This window comes from Chlorocebus sabaeus, chromosome 11, assembly GCF_047675955.1.
Source record: "Chlorocebus sabaeus isolate Y175 chromosome 11, mChlSab1.0.hap1, whole genome shotgun sequence".
Taxonomy (NCBI): domain Eukaryota; kingdom Metazoa; phylum Chordata; class Mammalia; order Primates; family Cercopithecidae; genus Chlorocebus; species Chlorocebus sabaeus.
In genome coordinates, this window is record NC_132914.1 from 109935693 (window position 1) to 109950443 (window position 14751).

Genomic DNA, 14751 nt, shown 5'->3' on the forward strand with positions numbered 1-14751 from the left:
GATACATGTAAAGTTCCTAGCAGAAGGGCTGGCACACAGTAGGTTTTCAATAGCTGCCATAATTGTCACCACCACCAGCACCATAATCATCACCATCAACATCATCAGCATAATAATTTTCAATCAACACTATCACTATAATCATCACCATGATTACCGTCATGATGACAATTACTACCACCACCACCACCACCACCATCATCATCATCATTATCACCATCTATAAAATGAAGCTCTAGGCCAGATGCAGTGGTTCACACCTGTAATCCCAGTACTTTGGGATGCTGAGGTAGGAGGATCATTTGAGGCCAGGAGTTCAAGACCATCCAGGGCAATATAGTGAGACCCATCTCTGCAAAAAATAAAAAAAATAATAATTAGCAGGGTATGTTCATGTGCACCTTTAGTCCTAGCTACTGGAGAGGCTGGGGTGGGAGGATCACTTGAGCCCATGAGTTCAAGGTTTCAGTGAGCTATGATTGCACCACTGCACTACAGCTTGGGTGACAAAGTGAGACATTATCTTTTTTGTTTTTTTTCTTTGAGATGGAATTTCACTCTCGTTGCCCAGGCTGGAGTGCAATGGTGCAACCTCGGCTCACTGCAGCCTCCACCTCCTAGGTTCACGTGATTCTTCTGCCTCCACCTCCCGAGTAGCTGGGATTACAGGTGCACCCTACCATGCCCGGCTGTTTTTTTGTATTTTTAGTAGAGATGGGGTTTCATCACATTGGCCAGGCTGATCTCGAACTCCTGACCTTAGGTGATCCACCTACCTCAGCCTCCCAAAGTGCTGGGATTACAAGTGTGAGCCACCGCACCTGGCAGAGACACTGTCTTGAAAAATTGTTTTTAAAATGAAGCTCTAAATGTTTTCATTTTAACTCCTGTGTCTCATGGGGAGAAGTAAGTGACAAATGTGGTAGTTAACCCTGGGCCATCTGGATGGGAAGCTTTAGATGTGAGTCTCCAATAGAGAGAGTTCTCCTTCACTTTGCAGAGAAGTTCTAAGCAGATCTTGTTCTGTTTGATATTTCCTGGCCTTTTTCCAACATGAGCCCTTTCCCAAAGTTAGCAGGAATAGGACGCTTGAGTGCTGGGGCACTGGGAGCCATGGGAATCCATTCCTCTTTACATATTTCCCCTTTTGATACTTTTATTTCATTGTCCATATAGTGATTTCATTTCAGAAAGCCAGTCTGGATCTTTCAGGGAAGGGTCTTTGGCCAAGGCTCAATGGTCTGATTTAGACTTAAAATTTCCCTTCATTCCACTCAAACCACATGCTGAAGGGTGAGGTTGGCCCATGCCATCCTAGGTGGGCTGTCAATTCCTTTATTGCTCTGTCCAAACATTTGTGTTGCAGGACAGGTTATGGATCATGAAATCATGGTGGTTCACAGCTTGAGTATTCTTATTGTTGCATTTTAACCTCTTGCTTCCTATCTTTAGGAAAAATGAGGTCATTATACTATCATTTTTACAGATGGGACTTGGAAACATTAAATGACTTTCTAGGGTTGTAAGGGGGCTGTATCTGGCTTCCAGAAAATTGTCAAGTGCTTATTCAACTAAGCCATCCCGCCCCTTAGAAATTTCCGTTTCTTACGCCTCAGCTTTTCTGCCCCGAATTCTGAGAAACTCCAGGTACAGGTCAGAAATCTGCAGCAATGGGGGTGAGGACAGGTCAGCTGGGCAAAATTTTGAGGGGAAAAACCACTTAGGGAGCCCCGCACACTGGGGCCAAACTCTTGTCTGAGCAGAGAGGAGCAATGCAGGACTGGGGGCGTGTGGGAGACAGGGGCGGCGAAGTTATAGCTCCTTTGCTCTGAGAGTGAGCGACGGTATTAGAACAAGTGTGTGGTAGGTAAGCTGTCACCGACTAGACTGTGTGATGTCGAGAAGTCCCGTCCCCCACCCCTCCGGACTTCCCCTTCTCTGCTCTAACCATCCAATTACTTAACTTCTCTGCCTAGGGGTTCGCTTCCCGCCCATCTCCTCCTCCACCGCATCTTAGCGCTGTCCGTGGTGCTGACCGCCAATCCCCTGGTTGCCGTTTCGACCAGCTGGGATCTCTGGTGCGCCCAACCTCCCCTCCCGGCCTCCCACCTTTCTTTCTCCAGGCACCGCACACATAAATCACGGGTGGGAGGCAGGCTTGGTTCCCGCTCGGTTCCCCCTGCACTGGGAAGCTGCCGCCCCGCTTCCCTTGCTCACACAGGGCTTTGCAGTAGTGGTGGCAGCCGCGGCAGAAACCGGCTCTGGGGAAGCAATTGATTCGTCTACTGCCAGCAGCCCGGAGTTGCCTACGCGAACTGGAAAGGAAGGCAGAAGGAGAGAGAGAGAGAGAGAGAGAGAGAGAGAGAGAGAGAGAGAGAGAGAGAGAGAGAGAGAGAGAGAGAGAGGCATGTGGAGGACAGTCTGAGGGAGCCACTGTCCCTTGTCCACTGACTCACTGGCTGGTCCGAGTTTTCTCCGCTTCTGGCAGTGGTATTTCTTTTTGTCTTGGTCCTGCATGATTTAGGGGTAGTTGATGTGTCTGTGTGTCTGCGTGTGTGCACTGGTGCTTTGATTTTATTTTGGGAAGAGTAGGAGAGTCAAATGAACAATTTTCTTTCAGGCACCTCCGCTGAGCTTTTGAACCAAGTCATTGAGACTTAGCGTCTTCCTACCCGGCAGGGAAGGGAGGAGTTGGCAAGAATTTGGTTCACCCTTTCCCCCTGCAATCCTCCCGCGTCGCGGTAAGTGATATTCTCCTTGGTTGTGCAGATGGGCTAGGGGTATTAGAATCCCAATTGTGATGTGTGTGCATGAGCTGGTGGGGTAAAGGGTAGTTGGGAGGAGAAGGGTATCGAGGAACGACTATGCTTATTTGCCTACATTCTGCAGTGTTTTATCACCTAAGCGGCATCCCAAAGCCAAATGAGATTTTGGCTTAGTGCCCAGGGAGGGGGTAAAATGTCCTCATGTTGTAGGCAATGCGATCAGGATTGTGGCTTCTGCCCAGTTTGCCCTCTCCTTTGCAGCAGAACCTGGTGAAAGTAGCCGGCAGTTCTCTGAAAGAGTTAACCCTTTGTGGGGGTGGCTAGTCTGGCATGGAGGGACTCTGGGTATTCTGACTTAGCAAGTGAGTGCTTATCCCTGGAGGGGAGGGGGTCACCTGAGACTGGAAGGGTAACTCTTGCCTGAGCACACTGGGTAAGATTTGCACAGGACAGAGCTTAGATTGTACCCAATTCCAGGAAGAGCTGAATAATTTAATTGTGATGGTTTTTGCGAGGTTGGCTGTTCTCGATTTCCTGAGATGGGAGACCTGGGAGCCAGGAAAGGGCCACACTCTGCTTAGGATGAGTGGTCAGGCTGGCCAGAAGGGAGCAACCACTGCCTGCAGAGGAGATGATGTTTTATTTTCACAGGTGGCGTAACCTGTAAGTGATTGTTTGGGGGAGCATCCTGGCACTAGCTTGGGAGATTCTATCCTTGAGTTCGTCTCAGAAGGAAGGAGGGGAACAAAGCTTGTTCGAATTCTGGGGAAAGATTCCAGGTTCCAGCTTCAGTTTTGTTCCAGGGTAGACCATCCCCCTGCACTAGTTTCTTTTTCCAAGATCCTGATGGGGAAAGGCTGCACCAACCTGTTAGTGAGTGGGAAGTGGAAGTACCTTGAAACTGAATCCAAAAGCTCACATTTAATTTTGAAATGCCTTTGATGCTAATCTGTGACCCATCAAAAGGGGATTTCACCTTGCTTTCTGCTTTGATTACATCTACTTTTCTGGAAATGAATGCCCTTATTTTTAGCATCTTTGCTATTATCTCAGGGGCCACCTCAGTGTTCTGCACCCCCAAGGATTTCCTTTTTAGATTCTTGCTCTTGGAGGTGGGAGGAATAAAACAACAGTCAGAGATTGGCAACCCTGAAATATAAGCAGGGTTCACTCACTCCTTTTTTCTCTAGCCCCATAGCCAAGAAGAGATGCTGAAATCCCAGAGCATGTGCCTGCTCAGGAAGGACATATGAGGCAGAAGGGTAGGGTAGTCCGGTGGTTAGTGCCAAAGATTTGGTCCTCAAAATCCCTAACTTCTCTTCCTAGTTTCCCTTGCTGGGTGACCTTGAGGAGGAAGTTGCCTTAGATTCCTCACTGGGAAGCCTTGAGTGTGAATAATGAATGTATGGAAATTTTGTTCGAATAAAGAACCACAGATCTGGCTATGGGTGATATTTAAAGTATTGAAATTTGGTACTAATTGATCAGAATGGCTAGGGTCCTGGAATAGGGGATCTTAAGGGAGCCCTGCTGTACTGAGTGTTAATCTTTTAATTGCTAGATTATGGAGAGGTTTGGGGGGATCTTAGGGGGCTGTCAAGAGAGCCACAGAGGCCTCAGGGGAGCCTCCCCATTTAATTTTAATATTTTCATATTTTTATTTTATTTTAACGTTTTAATACTTTTAACAACTGGTTTAGTCAATCGGTACATGCCAGCCCAGCTGGGATAGCTAAGACTTGGGTGCCCAGATGTGGACACTTCCCAAATATCTCGCCGCTGCCTCACTTCCTTAGGGTTGGCCAAGATCCAAGAGGCCGCCCTCCCTCCTTCCCCGTCACATTTGAAGTGGTGCATTGTGGTGCACCAGGGAGAGGGAAACAGAAGCTTCTGGAAAGAGCTTTGGACTTGGGTCAGGAAACCTGGGTTCCAGTCCCAGCTGTCTCCCCTTTCTGGGCCTTGGTTTCCCCATCTATGCAATGGGGCAGTCTGTCTGGGTGGCCCTAAGTCCCCTTCCAGTTCTGGGGTTCTCTGATTCTGAGATAGGTATGTGTGTGAGTGTGAGTGACTGCACACGCCCACATTTCTAGGAAGGGTTAGCACTGTGCTTGAGAATTTATCCTGTGTCGGGGAGAGGCCCTGTTTGGGGTGAATGGGGATGGGGGAGTCTCTTGTGAGAACTTTGCCAGATTTCTAGAATCCTGAGCTCAGCTGGAAAGGGGTCTGCTTTATTTATGGCCTCAGAGGCACAGAGATGTAGATTTTGCAGCACTTGAAGGCTCCATAGAGACTCTTCTCAGGAGTAGCAGCAAGGACCCCTTGGAGAGTCTCTGCTCTGAAAAGATGTGTATACACACAACACACAACATCGGGGGTTGGTGGATCCTCTGTAATGCCCATGTGAGCAGCCCCTCAAGTTCAGAACCTCTGATTTAGTTTAACCCTTTCCGGGGGGCCCAGAGAAGAAAAACAATTTGCGTAAGACCACACAGTAAGTTATGGCAGCAACATATAAACCCACAATTATGAAGACCAAGGCATCATCCCCTCACTCCTGGCTCCAGCAGTCCCTACTCCCCCCATCCAGCCTGAGGCACAGAGGAAGGATGTTCAGCAGTGTCTCTCCAGCCCGTGCTGGTAATCAGGAAGCTTAGCCATGGAGATAAATGTGGACATTTCCTTTCTGGTTGGCAGGAGAGAGGCAGCAGCCAGAGATTCTGTGATTCCACAGGGGTAGCCTGGAAAGTCAGTTCCCCCAGCTCACTCTGCCTTTCTCCTTCTTACTGCCCTGTACAGACACTGGCTGCTTTGTCTGAAGATGTGCATTCGGTTGCGGTGGCTGCTGTTGGGCTTTCCTTGTAGGATGTGATATGATGCTCTAACTCTTCCCCTCTCTGTGAATGGGTCCTACAGAGTTTATGGCTTTTCAATGAAAACCACCATGACACATGGACCTGTCTTCTGCCCTTCACCCTCATTCAGTGGGGAGCTGATTGTAATTGCAGATAAGTCAGGAATTGAAGTGAAGGCAACGAGAAGAAAACAGTGTGGTTTATTTCTGTTAAGAGCTGTGGCCATAATCTGGGATAAAAATAATTCTGGGACCCAGTCATGGTGGGCTGAAGCTGATGATTTTAAATAATTCAGCTGCCACCCAGGATGGAGAGCCTTGACGTGCTGAGAGAGTGAAGGAGGCACTGCAGAAATAGCCCCCTTCTTTCTGTGCCTCACACCTGTCTGCCTCCTTAACCAGCCATGGGCTACAGTGTGGGCTCTGGGGGCAGTCAGATCTTATTTCTAATTTTGACTCTGACATTTCCTTGCTGTGTAATTTCAGGCAAGGCCCTCAACCTCTCTGAGCCTCAGTTGCTTCAGTTAGGTTTATTGGGGTAGCATAATATAGGGATTAAGAGGATGGGCTCTGGAAATAAATTTCCTAGGCTTAGATCCTGGTCCTAGCACTTTCTGGTTGTGTCACTTCACCTCTCTGGACCTCAATTTCCCCATCTACAAAATGGGAATAAGAATGCAGTTGTGAGAATTTTAAGAGTTCATGATCACTTTATACTGAGCCTGGCAAGGAGTAAATGTCCAACAGATGTTCGTAATGGGGGCGATGTTGGTGATGGTAACAGCAAAATCACCCCTGACCGAAACAAGAGCAGGGTGAGGTAAAGGAAGGTGAGTTCTTTGGGCTAGTTGTGTAGCTGTGTGACTCACAAGAGGGAGGACAAAGCTTGGAGACAGGAGCTGCCAGCTCCTCTTGTTCCCCACTGCAGTTCCCCAGTTGGTGGAGGTCCCCAGAACTCAGTTTCTTCTTCTGTGAAATGAGCATAATGACTCCCTCTCTGGCTTGTGAGGCTCTGAACAACTAACAGGGGAGTCATGAGCCTGGGGGTTAGGCCCCAGAGAAGAGTTCTAGCAGAAGAAGTCCTGTTGACCACTCAGTCTTTTGTTCCTTCAAGTCCCTGGGAGGTTTTTGCTGAATCATCCCAGGTTATAAGCTCTGAGCAATGTATTTTCTCTAGGAAACCTGAGCCTTCCTTCCCTTCCCTGGGAAGTGCTTTTCCTGCTACAGCGCTTCTTTGTAGGAGTCCTCAGGTGCTACAGGGTGAGATCCTTAAGGGCCAAGGCTGTGCTGTCTTCATTTTTTGGTGTCTGGGTCAGCACACAGCAGGTGCTCAGCAATGACTTACTGAGTGAATGAATGAATGAATGAAGCTCAATTAATTTACTAGCAAACATGTCAGTTTGGGGCTTGTGGTCCAGCCAGAGGCCTGCACACAGTAGGTACTCAGTTAGTGTTTGTTGATTATGATGAGTCATTGGTGAAAGGTTTGAAAGGACTTGGCTCCTGTCTCAGATTTGCTACAGGGAAAGGACAGGCCTCTCTCTCTTCCTGCCAGAGTGCCCATTGCTATTTATCATGCATTGCACATTTATTGAATACCTACAGTATGCCTGGAACCATGATGGGCATTGGGAATAAAATGGCAATAAAGACACAATCCTGGCCAGGTGGGGTGGTTCATGCCTGTAATCCCAGCCCTTTGGCAGGCCAAGGTGGGTGGGTTACTTGAGGTCAGCAGTTCAAGACCAGCCTGGTCAACATGGTAAAACCCGATCTCTACTAAAAATACAAAAATTAGCTGGGTGTGGTGGTGTGTGCCTGTAACCCCAGCTATTTGGGTGGCTGAGGCAAGAGAATCGCTTGAACCTGGGAGATAGATGTTGCCGTGAGTCGAGATCACACCACTGCACTCCAGCCTGGGACAAGACTCCATCTCAAAAAAAAAGACACGATCCCTTTTGGGGCTTAGATAAAGTAAGTGCCTACCTACATAATGTGATCTTTTGGCGGGAGGGTGTGGCACAAAGAGGGCTCCCTGAGTCACCTGAAGACATTCAGTTTACTGATACCTGAAATTTCCATCATTCAAGTTTTATTCTTTTTCTTAAGGGTCTGCTCTTGGTTAAAGAGCAGATGCTTTGGAGTAAGTTAATGCATCCAGCCTTATTAGTCATTTACACTTTAATGAGAAACTATAAGAGCCTTTCCTAAAAGTGAAGCAGGCTTGGTTTCTTGGAGCAGGGGGAGGGGGCTGCATTACTAGACTTGCAGGCAAAAGAGGGGCAAAGGACAGAGAAAGGGGGATGTTGCTGGATTTACATTCTGTTGGGGGGATAAAAAGCTCTTGATGCCCGGAGTCACCTGATTAGCCTGAATCAGGTGGTCCATCTAACTCAGTGGTTCTCAGTGTGGTTCTCCCCACCCTGAAGCAGTATCAGCATCACCTGGGAACTTGTTAGGAGGGCAAATTCTTGGGTTCCATCCAGGCTTGCTGCACCAGAAACTCTGAGTGGAGGGCTCCCACTGCTGTAAGTGAAGGCATTTTTTAAAAAAATGCAAAATACTTTTACAGGTGTTAACTATAACAGTTCTAAGTATGTTGTAAGCTTCTAACATTTTGCCAAGCTGCCGCCATCATCCCCCAAGGGGCTGAGCAGGGTAAGAGCAGGCCCATTGCCTCCTGCACATACTATTTCCTTTCTGCTACTGAATCCCACAGGAGCACGACCTGGATCTAGCATGTTGCTCCCCTTCCCTGCTAACCTCAGACAATTCCAAGGAGTCACTTTTTGCTAGGCAGGACCCCAGAACTCAGTTTCTCAGGTAGGTTTGTGGCAAGGCCTTCGTAATCAGCTGTCCAACCAGGCCAGGTCTTTGGGATTTGCAAGCAGTGGCTTTGAGAGGGAACAACGATTTTTTTTTTTTTTTTTTTTTTTTTTTTTTTTGAGATAGGATCTTGCTCTGTCACCCAGGCTGGAGTGCAGTGGCATAATGATCATAGCTCACTACAGCCTGGAACTCCTGGGCTCAAGCAATCCTCTTGTCCGAGTCTCCCAAGTAGCTGGAACTACAGGCATGACCATGCTGGGCTAATTGTTTAATTTTTTTGTGAAATGGAGGTCTCCCTGTGTTGCCCAGGCTGGTCTCAAACTCCTTGATATCCTCCTGTCGCGGCCTCCCAAATTGCTGGGATTCCAGCCGTGAGCCACTGCACCCAGCCAAAAATGATTCTTCTTAGCCCAACACTGCTCCCCATTTGGGCCAGCAAAAGAGGGGAGGCAGCAGTGCTGAGGGCCCAGGCTGCTGTATGCAATGTCACTGTGGTTTCCTCGAAGTAATTGTCTTGCTGTCATTGGTTTTAATGATATAACACATGCTTAAATCTCATTGTAACGGAGCCCTGTCAGACTCTGGTTTAGTAATCCATCCAGTGAGCAAGATAACATGCCTCAGGAAGCTGGGTTTTTTACCACCCCCTGCAATTAATCAACAAGAGGAAACTCATCTGACAGCATCATAATGATGTTTGGTTCGTGAAGGAGTTATTTAGAGAGCGAGGGGGGAAGTATCTTCTCATCTCTCAATATAATCTGAGTGAGTTCATTCAGCTGCCTTTTTCTTTTTCCTCTCTTTCTTTTCCTTGTCTTCCTCTTTAATGCACCTACACAATGACGAGTGGTGACTTGTGAATGGAAGCAGTTTTCAGCAGAGAACATATTATGTAAGCAGGTTTTGGTGCCAGCCATTGATGGTAGGGTGGTGTTCTGAGGCTGCGGAGAAGAGAGATGGTTTCTCGAAGTTTGTTGGAAGGCTTCTCATGCAAGGTGCTGCCAAACAGCATCTGTGTGGTCCGCTCCATTGCACATCTTCCTCCCTGCCCCCTTTCCCCTTTCCCTCTCTGCCTGCCTATGTTTTTCCTCTGTCACTGTGGTGCTAAGTTCCTAAGTCTCTGTCTTTATCTCTCCCGCTCTCTATTCTTTTCCCTGCCCCTGTTTCCTTACTTTTCCCACCCTTTAAATAATTCCCTACTTTCTCCTTGCAGTCTCTCTTTTCTCCCCGTCTTTCCCTCTCTCCCTTTCCCTCTCCTCTGCCCCTGGCCTCTCCTCCTTTTCTTTTCTCTCTCTCTCTCCATCTTCCTCCTCTCCTAACTCCTCTGCCTTCCTCGTCCCATCTTTAAGACACACAGAAATTACTTGTCAAGGAAATGCATCTGTGAATTCCTGAGACTCCAGGTGATGAGGGCTCCAAGTAGGGTCACCAACCATTCAGCTTTGCCTGGAGCTGAAGGGGGTTCTGGGATATAGGACGTTGTGTTAAAACTGAGAGGCAGACCAGGCACGATGGCCTGCACTTGTAATCCCTGCACTCTGGGAAGCCAGGGCAGGAAGATCGCTTGAAGCCAGGAGTTTGAGACCAGCCTGGGCAACATGTGAGACTTCTGTCTCTACAAAAAAGTTAAACAATTAGCTGGGCATGGTGGCACACGCCTATAGTCCTAGCTACTTGGGAGGCTGAGATAGGAGGATCACTTGAGCCCAGGAGGTTGAGGCTGCGGTGAGCTGTGGTTGTGCCACTGTACTACAGCCTGGGTGACAGAGTGAGACCCTGTGTCTAAAACAAAACAAACCAACAACAAAAAAGAATGGAGAGAGGCCTGGGCAAACTGTGTGATGAGTTGGTCATCTTACCTCCAAGCCAAATGCTTGGAGTTTTGTAGAATTTTCAGAAGGCCAAAGATTCAGCTTTCTGGGTGAGTTGCCTGCCTTCCTGCTCTGGTGGCACACAGTGGTTCTGAAGCCCTCCTAGGCTTGGCAATCTCTGCGTGGCTCCGGCATGGACTATCTAGACACACAAAGGCCTGTCCCTCAGAGCTCAGAGGTCAATCAGGGGCAGGAGACTTACTCCTTTCACCTTACCTAACCCCTGTCCCTGACCAGACTGACCACCCAGCTAGTTATTCGCTCATTGGTCACCCGGGGGTTATCGGGTAGAGACTGCAGATGGTTCAATGCCCGAGCTTCTCAAACTTGAACCTGTATCAGAACCCCTTGCAGGAGTTGTTAAAACAGAGTTTCTGATTCAGTGGGACTAGGATGGAGGCCAAGAATTTGCACACCAAATGAGTTCCCAGGCAGTGTTGATGCTGCTGGCCCAGGGACCACACTTAGAGAACACCTGCTCTCTGCAGACTCATTCCGCCATTCCCTCCTTTCCAGACAAGTCTTGTACACTGTTCTAGGCACTGCAGACTCAGCAGTGAGGGAGCCAGAGTTCCCTGCCCCCTGGAGCCGACAGCCCAGTGGGTGGCAAAACCAATAAACAAACGCATAAACAAGAAAACTCCAGACCACATGAAGTGCCATGAAGGAAGGAGATAGGAAGACTCGATGGAGAATGACAAGTGATGGGTTGGGGGGCAGAGGGGCGAGACTAATTTATAAAAAGGGCAGCCAGCAGAGGCCGAGTTTCTAGGAGTAAACAGCCATGCATAGAGGGTGAAGGGAGGATGAGCCACACCTGCGAGGTGGGGGCAGTAAGTGCAAAAGCAGAGACAACTGTGGTGTCCATGAAGGACAGATGGCTGGTGTGAGTGGGGTGAGGGTCACATGGCAGGGACAAAGGGAGACAGGGCCCTGGTTAGGCAGGACCTCCTAGGGTAGCCAAGGAGTCTGGGTCTGATTTTATTTTGCAGGGAGGGTTTTATGCCAGAGTGATGTGACCTAATTTACAATGTTGGTAATGATTGCTTTGGTCTCTGAGTGGAGAAGGGAGCATGGGAGATGGGGTGGAAGCCAGGGGAGCAGTGAGGGGAGCTGTGATGGGGCAGGGACCAGGTGGTGGCAGATAAGAAGGTGGCAACATTTGGGGTGAATTCTGCACGAGTGCAGACAGGCTTTACTGATGGATCAGACTTAAGGGGAGAAGGCCAGAGGAATCAGGGTCCACTCCAGTGGGACGGGACCTATTCCTGGCAATGGTGCAGCGCTTGTGATTCTAGGTACATGGAGAGGGGCCTTGGCTGTAACCAAGGGCCAATGGCTTACGAGGCAAGGCCCCAGTAGTGTGTGCAGAGTCAAGGCCTTTCAGGGAGCTCCACAAATGCCCATTCCCTGCTGGCTAAAATGCACAGTTCCCTTCTCCCCGGAAGAAAAAGCAGCAGCTTGGGTTTTTTTTTTTTTCCTCTCTCTCTCCCATGAGTAATGGCTGGATTAATCTATCAGCATGAAGCAGGATATTGTAAGTTGGCGAAGGCGATGACACCCCATGAAGTGGCCAGCTGGGGTGTCTGGCCAAGCCTTTCTCTAGGGGCTGTGGGAAAGGCTGCTGGATGTGATGGAAGACATGAGCTTCTGGTGTCTGCAGCTTCCTCTCTGATCTTTAGAGACCTACCTATTGTTCCGGGAGTTAGCTAGGCCCATTCAGAAAAGAACCAGCCAGACTGGGCTTGCACCTAAGGACGAAAGCAGGAGAAACCAGCATTTGGAGCAGGAGCTGGGCCCTTGGCGGGGAAGGAGACTCTTCACACAGAGCAAGCAGCAGGCTTGCCTTTCAGATAGAACCTACCACTGTTTCTGTAGATTTTCTTTCTTCCTTTTTCTTTTCCTTGGAAGGGTTTATCTGACCGGGCAGGACTATGTAGCCAGCCTTGGCCAACTTCTGCAGAGGGGTCAAGTCATGTCTTCTCATCTGAAGAATGGATAAGTGCTTCGAGGAAAGCTCCCGAGGAAGAAATAAGTGGTGTACACTCGTGTTGGTGATCCGGAGGGGGACTGTGCTTTTGATTATAATGAGAGGGGAACTGGCCTCATTTGTAGCCTCTCTGTTATTCACAGAGGACTCTTGTGCTTCATAGATTAGAAGAATCTTTGTTAGGGTGTGAGATGATGAGAGTTGAGTTATTTTTTCCTTCCTGGTACACAGCCATCATTGATCCTTGCGCATCTCTTCCTCCGTTTTTCATTATTTATTCTCTTTGCCTCATACCCCATTCCCCGTCATTCATAGACAACCCTATTCTACTCTGCTTATGCGTATTTCTTTTGCTTGTATATGTCCCTTCAAAACACGTATTTTTATAGCTCTCATAAGTTCTCACTTCTTTTCCACTCAGCAGTATGTCTTTAAGATCCATCCATGTTGCAAGGTGGGCATCTAATCTTTTGCTTCTAATTGTTGCTTTTCTCCAAGGCATCAATCCCCCAGTTTGTTCTCCATTTTTCTTATATGAGTTTCCCTCCAGCAACCCAGAGTATTTCTGAAAATTTTTTTCCCTGCACTGGCCAGCTGGGATTCTTTCAGGACAGGAAGACTCATTTTAATAGAGATTTAATGATCGTTTGGGCAACACAGGTGGACGCTTCACTCTTTCACTTTGATTCTTTGCCTAACAAATGCTAAGTATCCTCATGACATCAGACACCACGCATGCGTAGAGGGAGGCAGGAGAGAGCAGCTGGTTCTGGAGCTGGGTGGACATGGGTTCGAATCCTGCCTCTGCTACCCACTGGCTGTGTGACCTTTGCCAAAGTGACTTAGTCTCTGGAGCCTCGGTTTCTTCTTCTGTAAGATGAGGGATAACACTAGTATTCATTTTATAAACCTGCTTGAGAGTGAAATAAGATGATGGCTAATGTGCATTGTGTGATGAAACTTTTTTAAAACAGTCTCCTGGGAGGTTAGGTAAATAGATATTTTTATCCCTTCCAAGTTCGGCTGGGTCTGCCTGCTGTGCTGTGTGCGTATGTGTGTGAGTGTGTGTATGTGGTACTGTGAACGTAGGGGGTATGGTGTGAGCATGTGTGTGTGACTGGTGTGTGTGGGAATGTGTGAGTGCCCATGTGTGTGTTTGGGAGTGGTCCCTGGCTCAGGCTGAGACGTTGCCCCCACCCCCCCTTAAATGGCTACTTCCCACTCTGTGTGGAGAGACCCTGCTCCCATCTGGGGTAGCCACACTGGCTCCTCACCACCTCTGTCTACTCCCCAGGGCCTCTGTCCTCTCCACAAGGCCTCTGTCCTCTCCTCAGGGCCTCTGTCCTCTCCTCAGGGCCTCTGTCCTCTCCTCAGGGCCTCTGTCCTCTCCTCAGGGCCTCTGTCCTCTCCACAAGGCCTCTGTCCTCTCCTCAGGGCCTCTGTCCTCTCCACAAGGCCTCTGTCCTCTCCTCAGGGCCTCTGTCCTCTCCTCAGGGCCTCTGTCCTCTCCTCAGGGCCTCTGTCCTCTCCACAAGGCCTCTGTCCTCTCCTCAGGGCCTCTGTCCTCTCCTCAGGGCCTCTGTCCTCTCCCCAGAGTCTGGGTTTCCTCATGTAACGCCGAAGTTGCCTCTGGGAATAGACGGGTGAAAGCAGAAAGGCTCATTTTGTCCTGAACATGCTCAGAGGGTAAAATGCTACAGCGGCTGGAAGTGGGAGTCCTTGAGTGGCCAAAGAGGCCCCCAGAAGCTATCCAAAGCCTGGGATTGAGAAGACTCCAGATCGGAAAATTCTTCCTCTGGTTGTCATGGCAGCAGGTCTGGATGGGAGCCTTTTTCCCAACTGGTCACTATGGGGTGGTCATTTCTGGTTGACACCAACTGTGAGGGCAGCCCCAGGTCACCAACTGATGCCCAGAGGGGCTCCTGACCTGCTTCCAGCATTACATCACCCTATTGCTAGAAAGGGCACTGAGTTAAGAGTCTATCCATTTGGGCACAAGTTCCAGATGTGCCTGATAATTCATCCTTTCCTTCTCTTCCAGATAGAGAGGGAGAGAATGAATGATCAGGGAGAGCATGAATTAAGGCCCATAGATGTCCATATGCTTCTTCATGGAGTCACAGAGCACTCTGTGTGGACTGCCGTGCCCTTTGGGGTACATGACTGACCTCCTTTAGTCCTCATGAAGCCTTGGGAAGGAGACATCATTATTATCATTATTATTATTGTTATTATTATTATTACCATTTTTCAGACAAGGACACAGGCAATAGAAGATAAGGAGACCTCAGTACCCCCAATTTACACTGTCTACTTACTATTTGCAATTGTGAAGATAAAGCAACTTAAAAGTGCTTTTTAAAAAGTAAATAATAAAGCTCTACAGAAATCGATTCTCTGGTCTTTAGCTCCTTCCAGCTTGGATCCAATGCATGGATATCATTC

The 14751-nt window shown here is 48.6% G+C and overlaps 1 protein-coding gene across 3 annotated transcripts in view; it reads left to right on the forward strand.

Annotated features, from left to right (window-relative positions):
• Positions 1–14751, forward strand: part of RPH3A (rabphilin 3A) — a 192991-nt gene that overhangs the window by 73150 nt on the left and 105090 nt on the right. Inside the window, exons 1-2 of one of the 3 annotated variants that reach the window (XM_073021122.1) lie at positions 1814–2490; positions 2621–2741. The exons of 1 other annotated variant lie outside the window; for it this stretch is intronic. The gene's annotated coding sequence lies outside the window, so the exon portion shown is untranslated. One more of the 3 variants, XM_073021123.1, reaches the window with a different exon arrangement.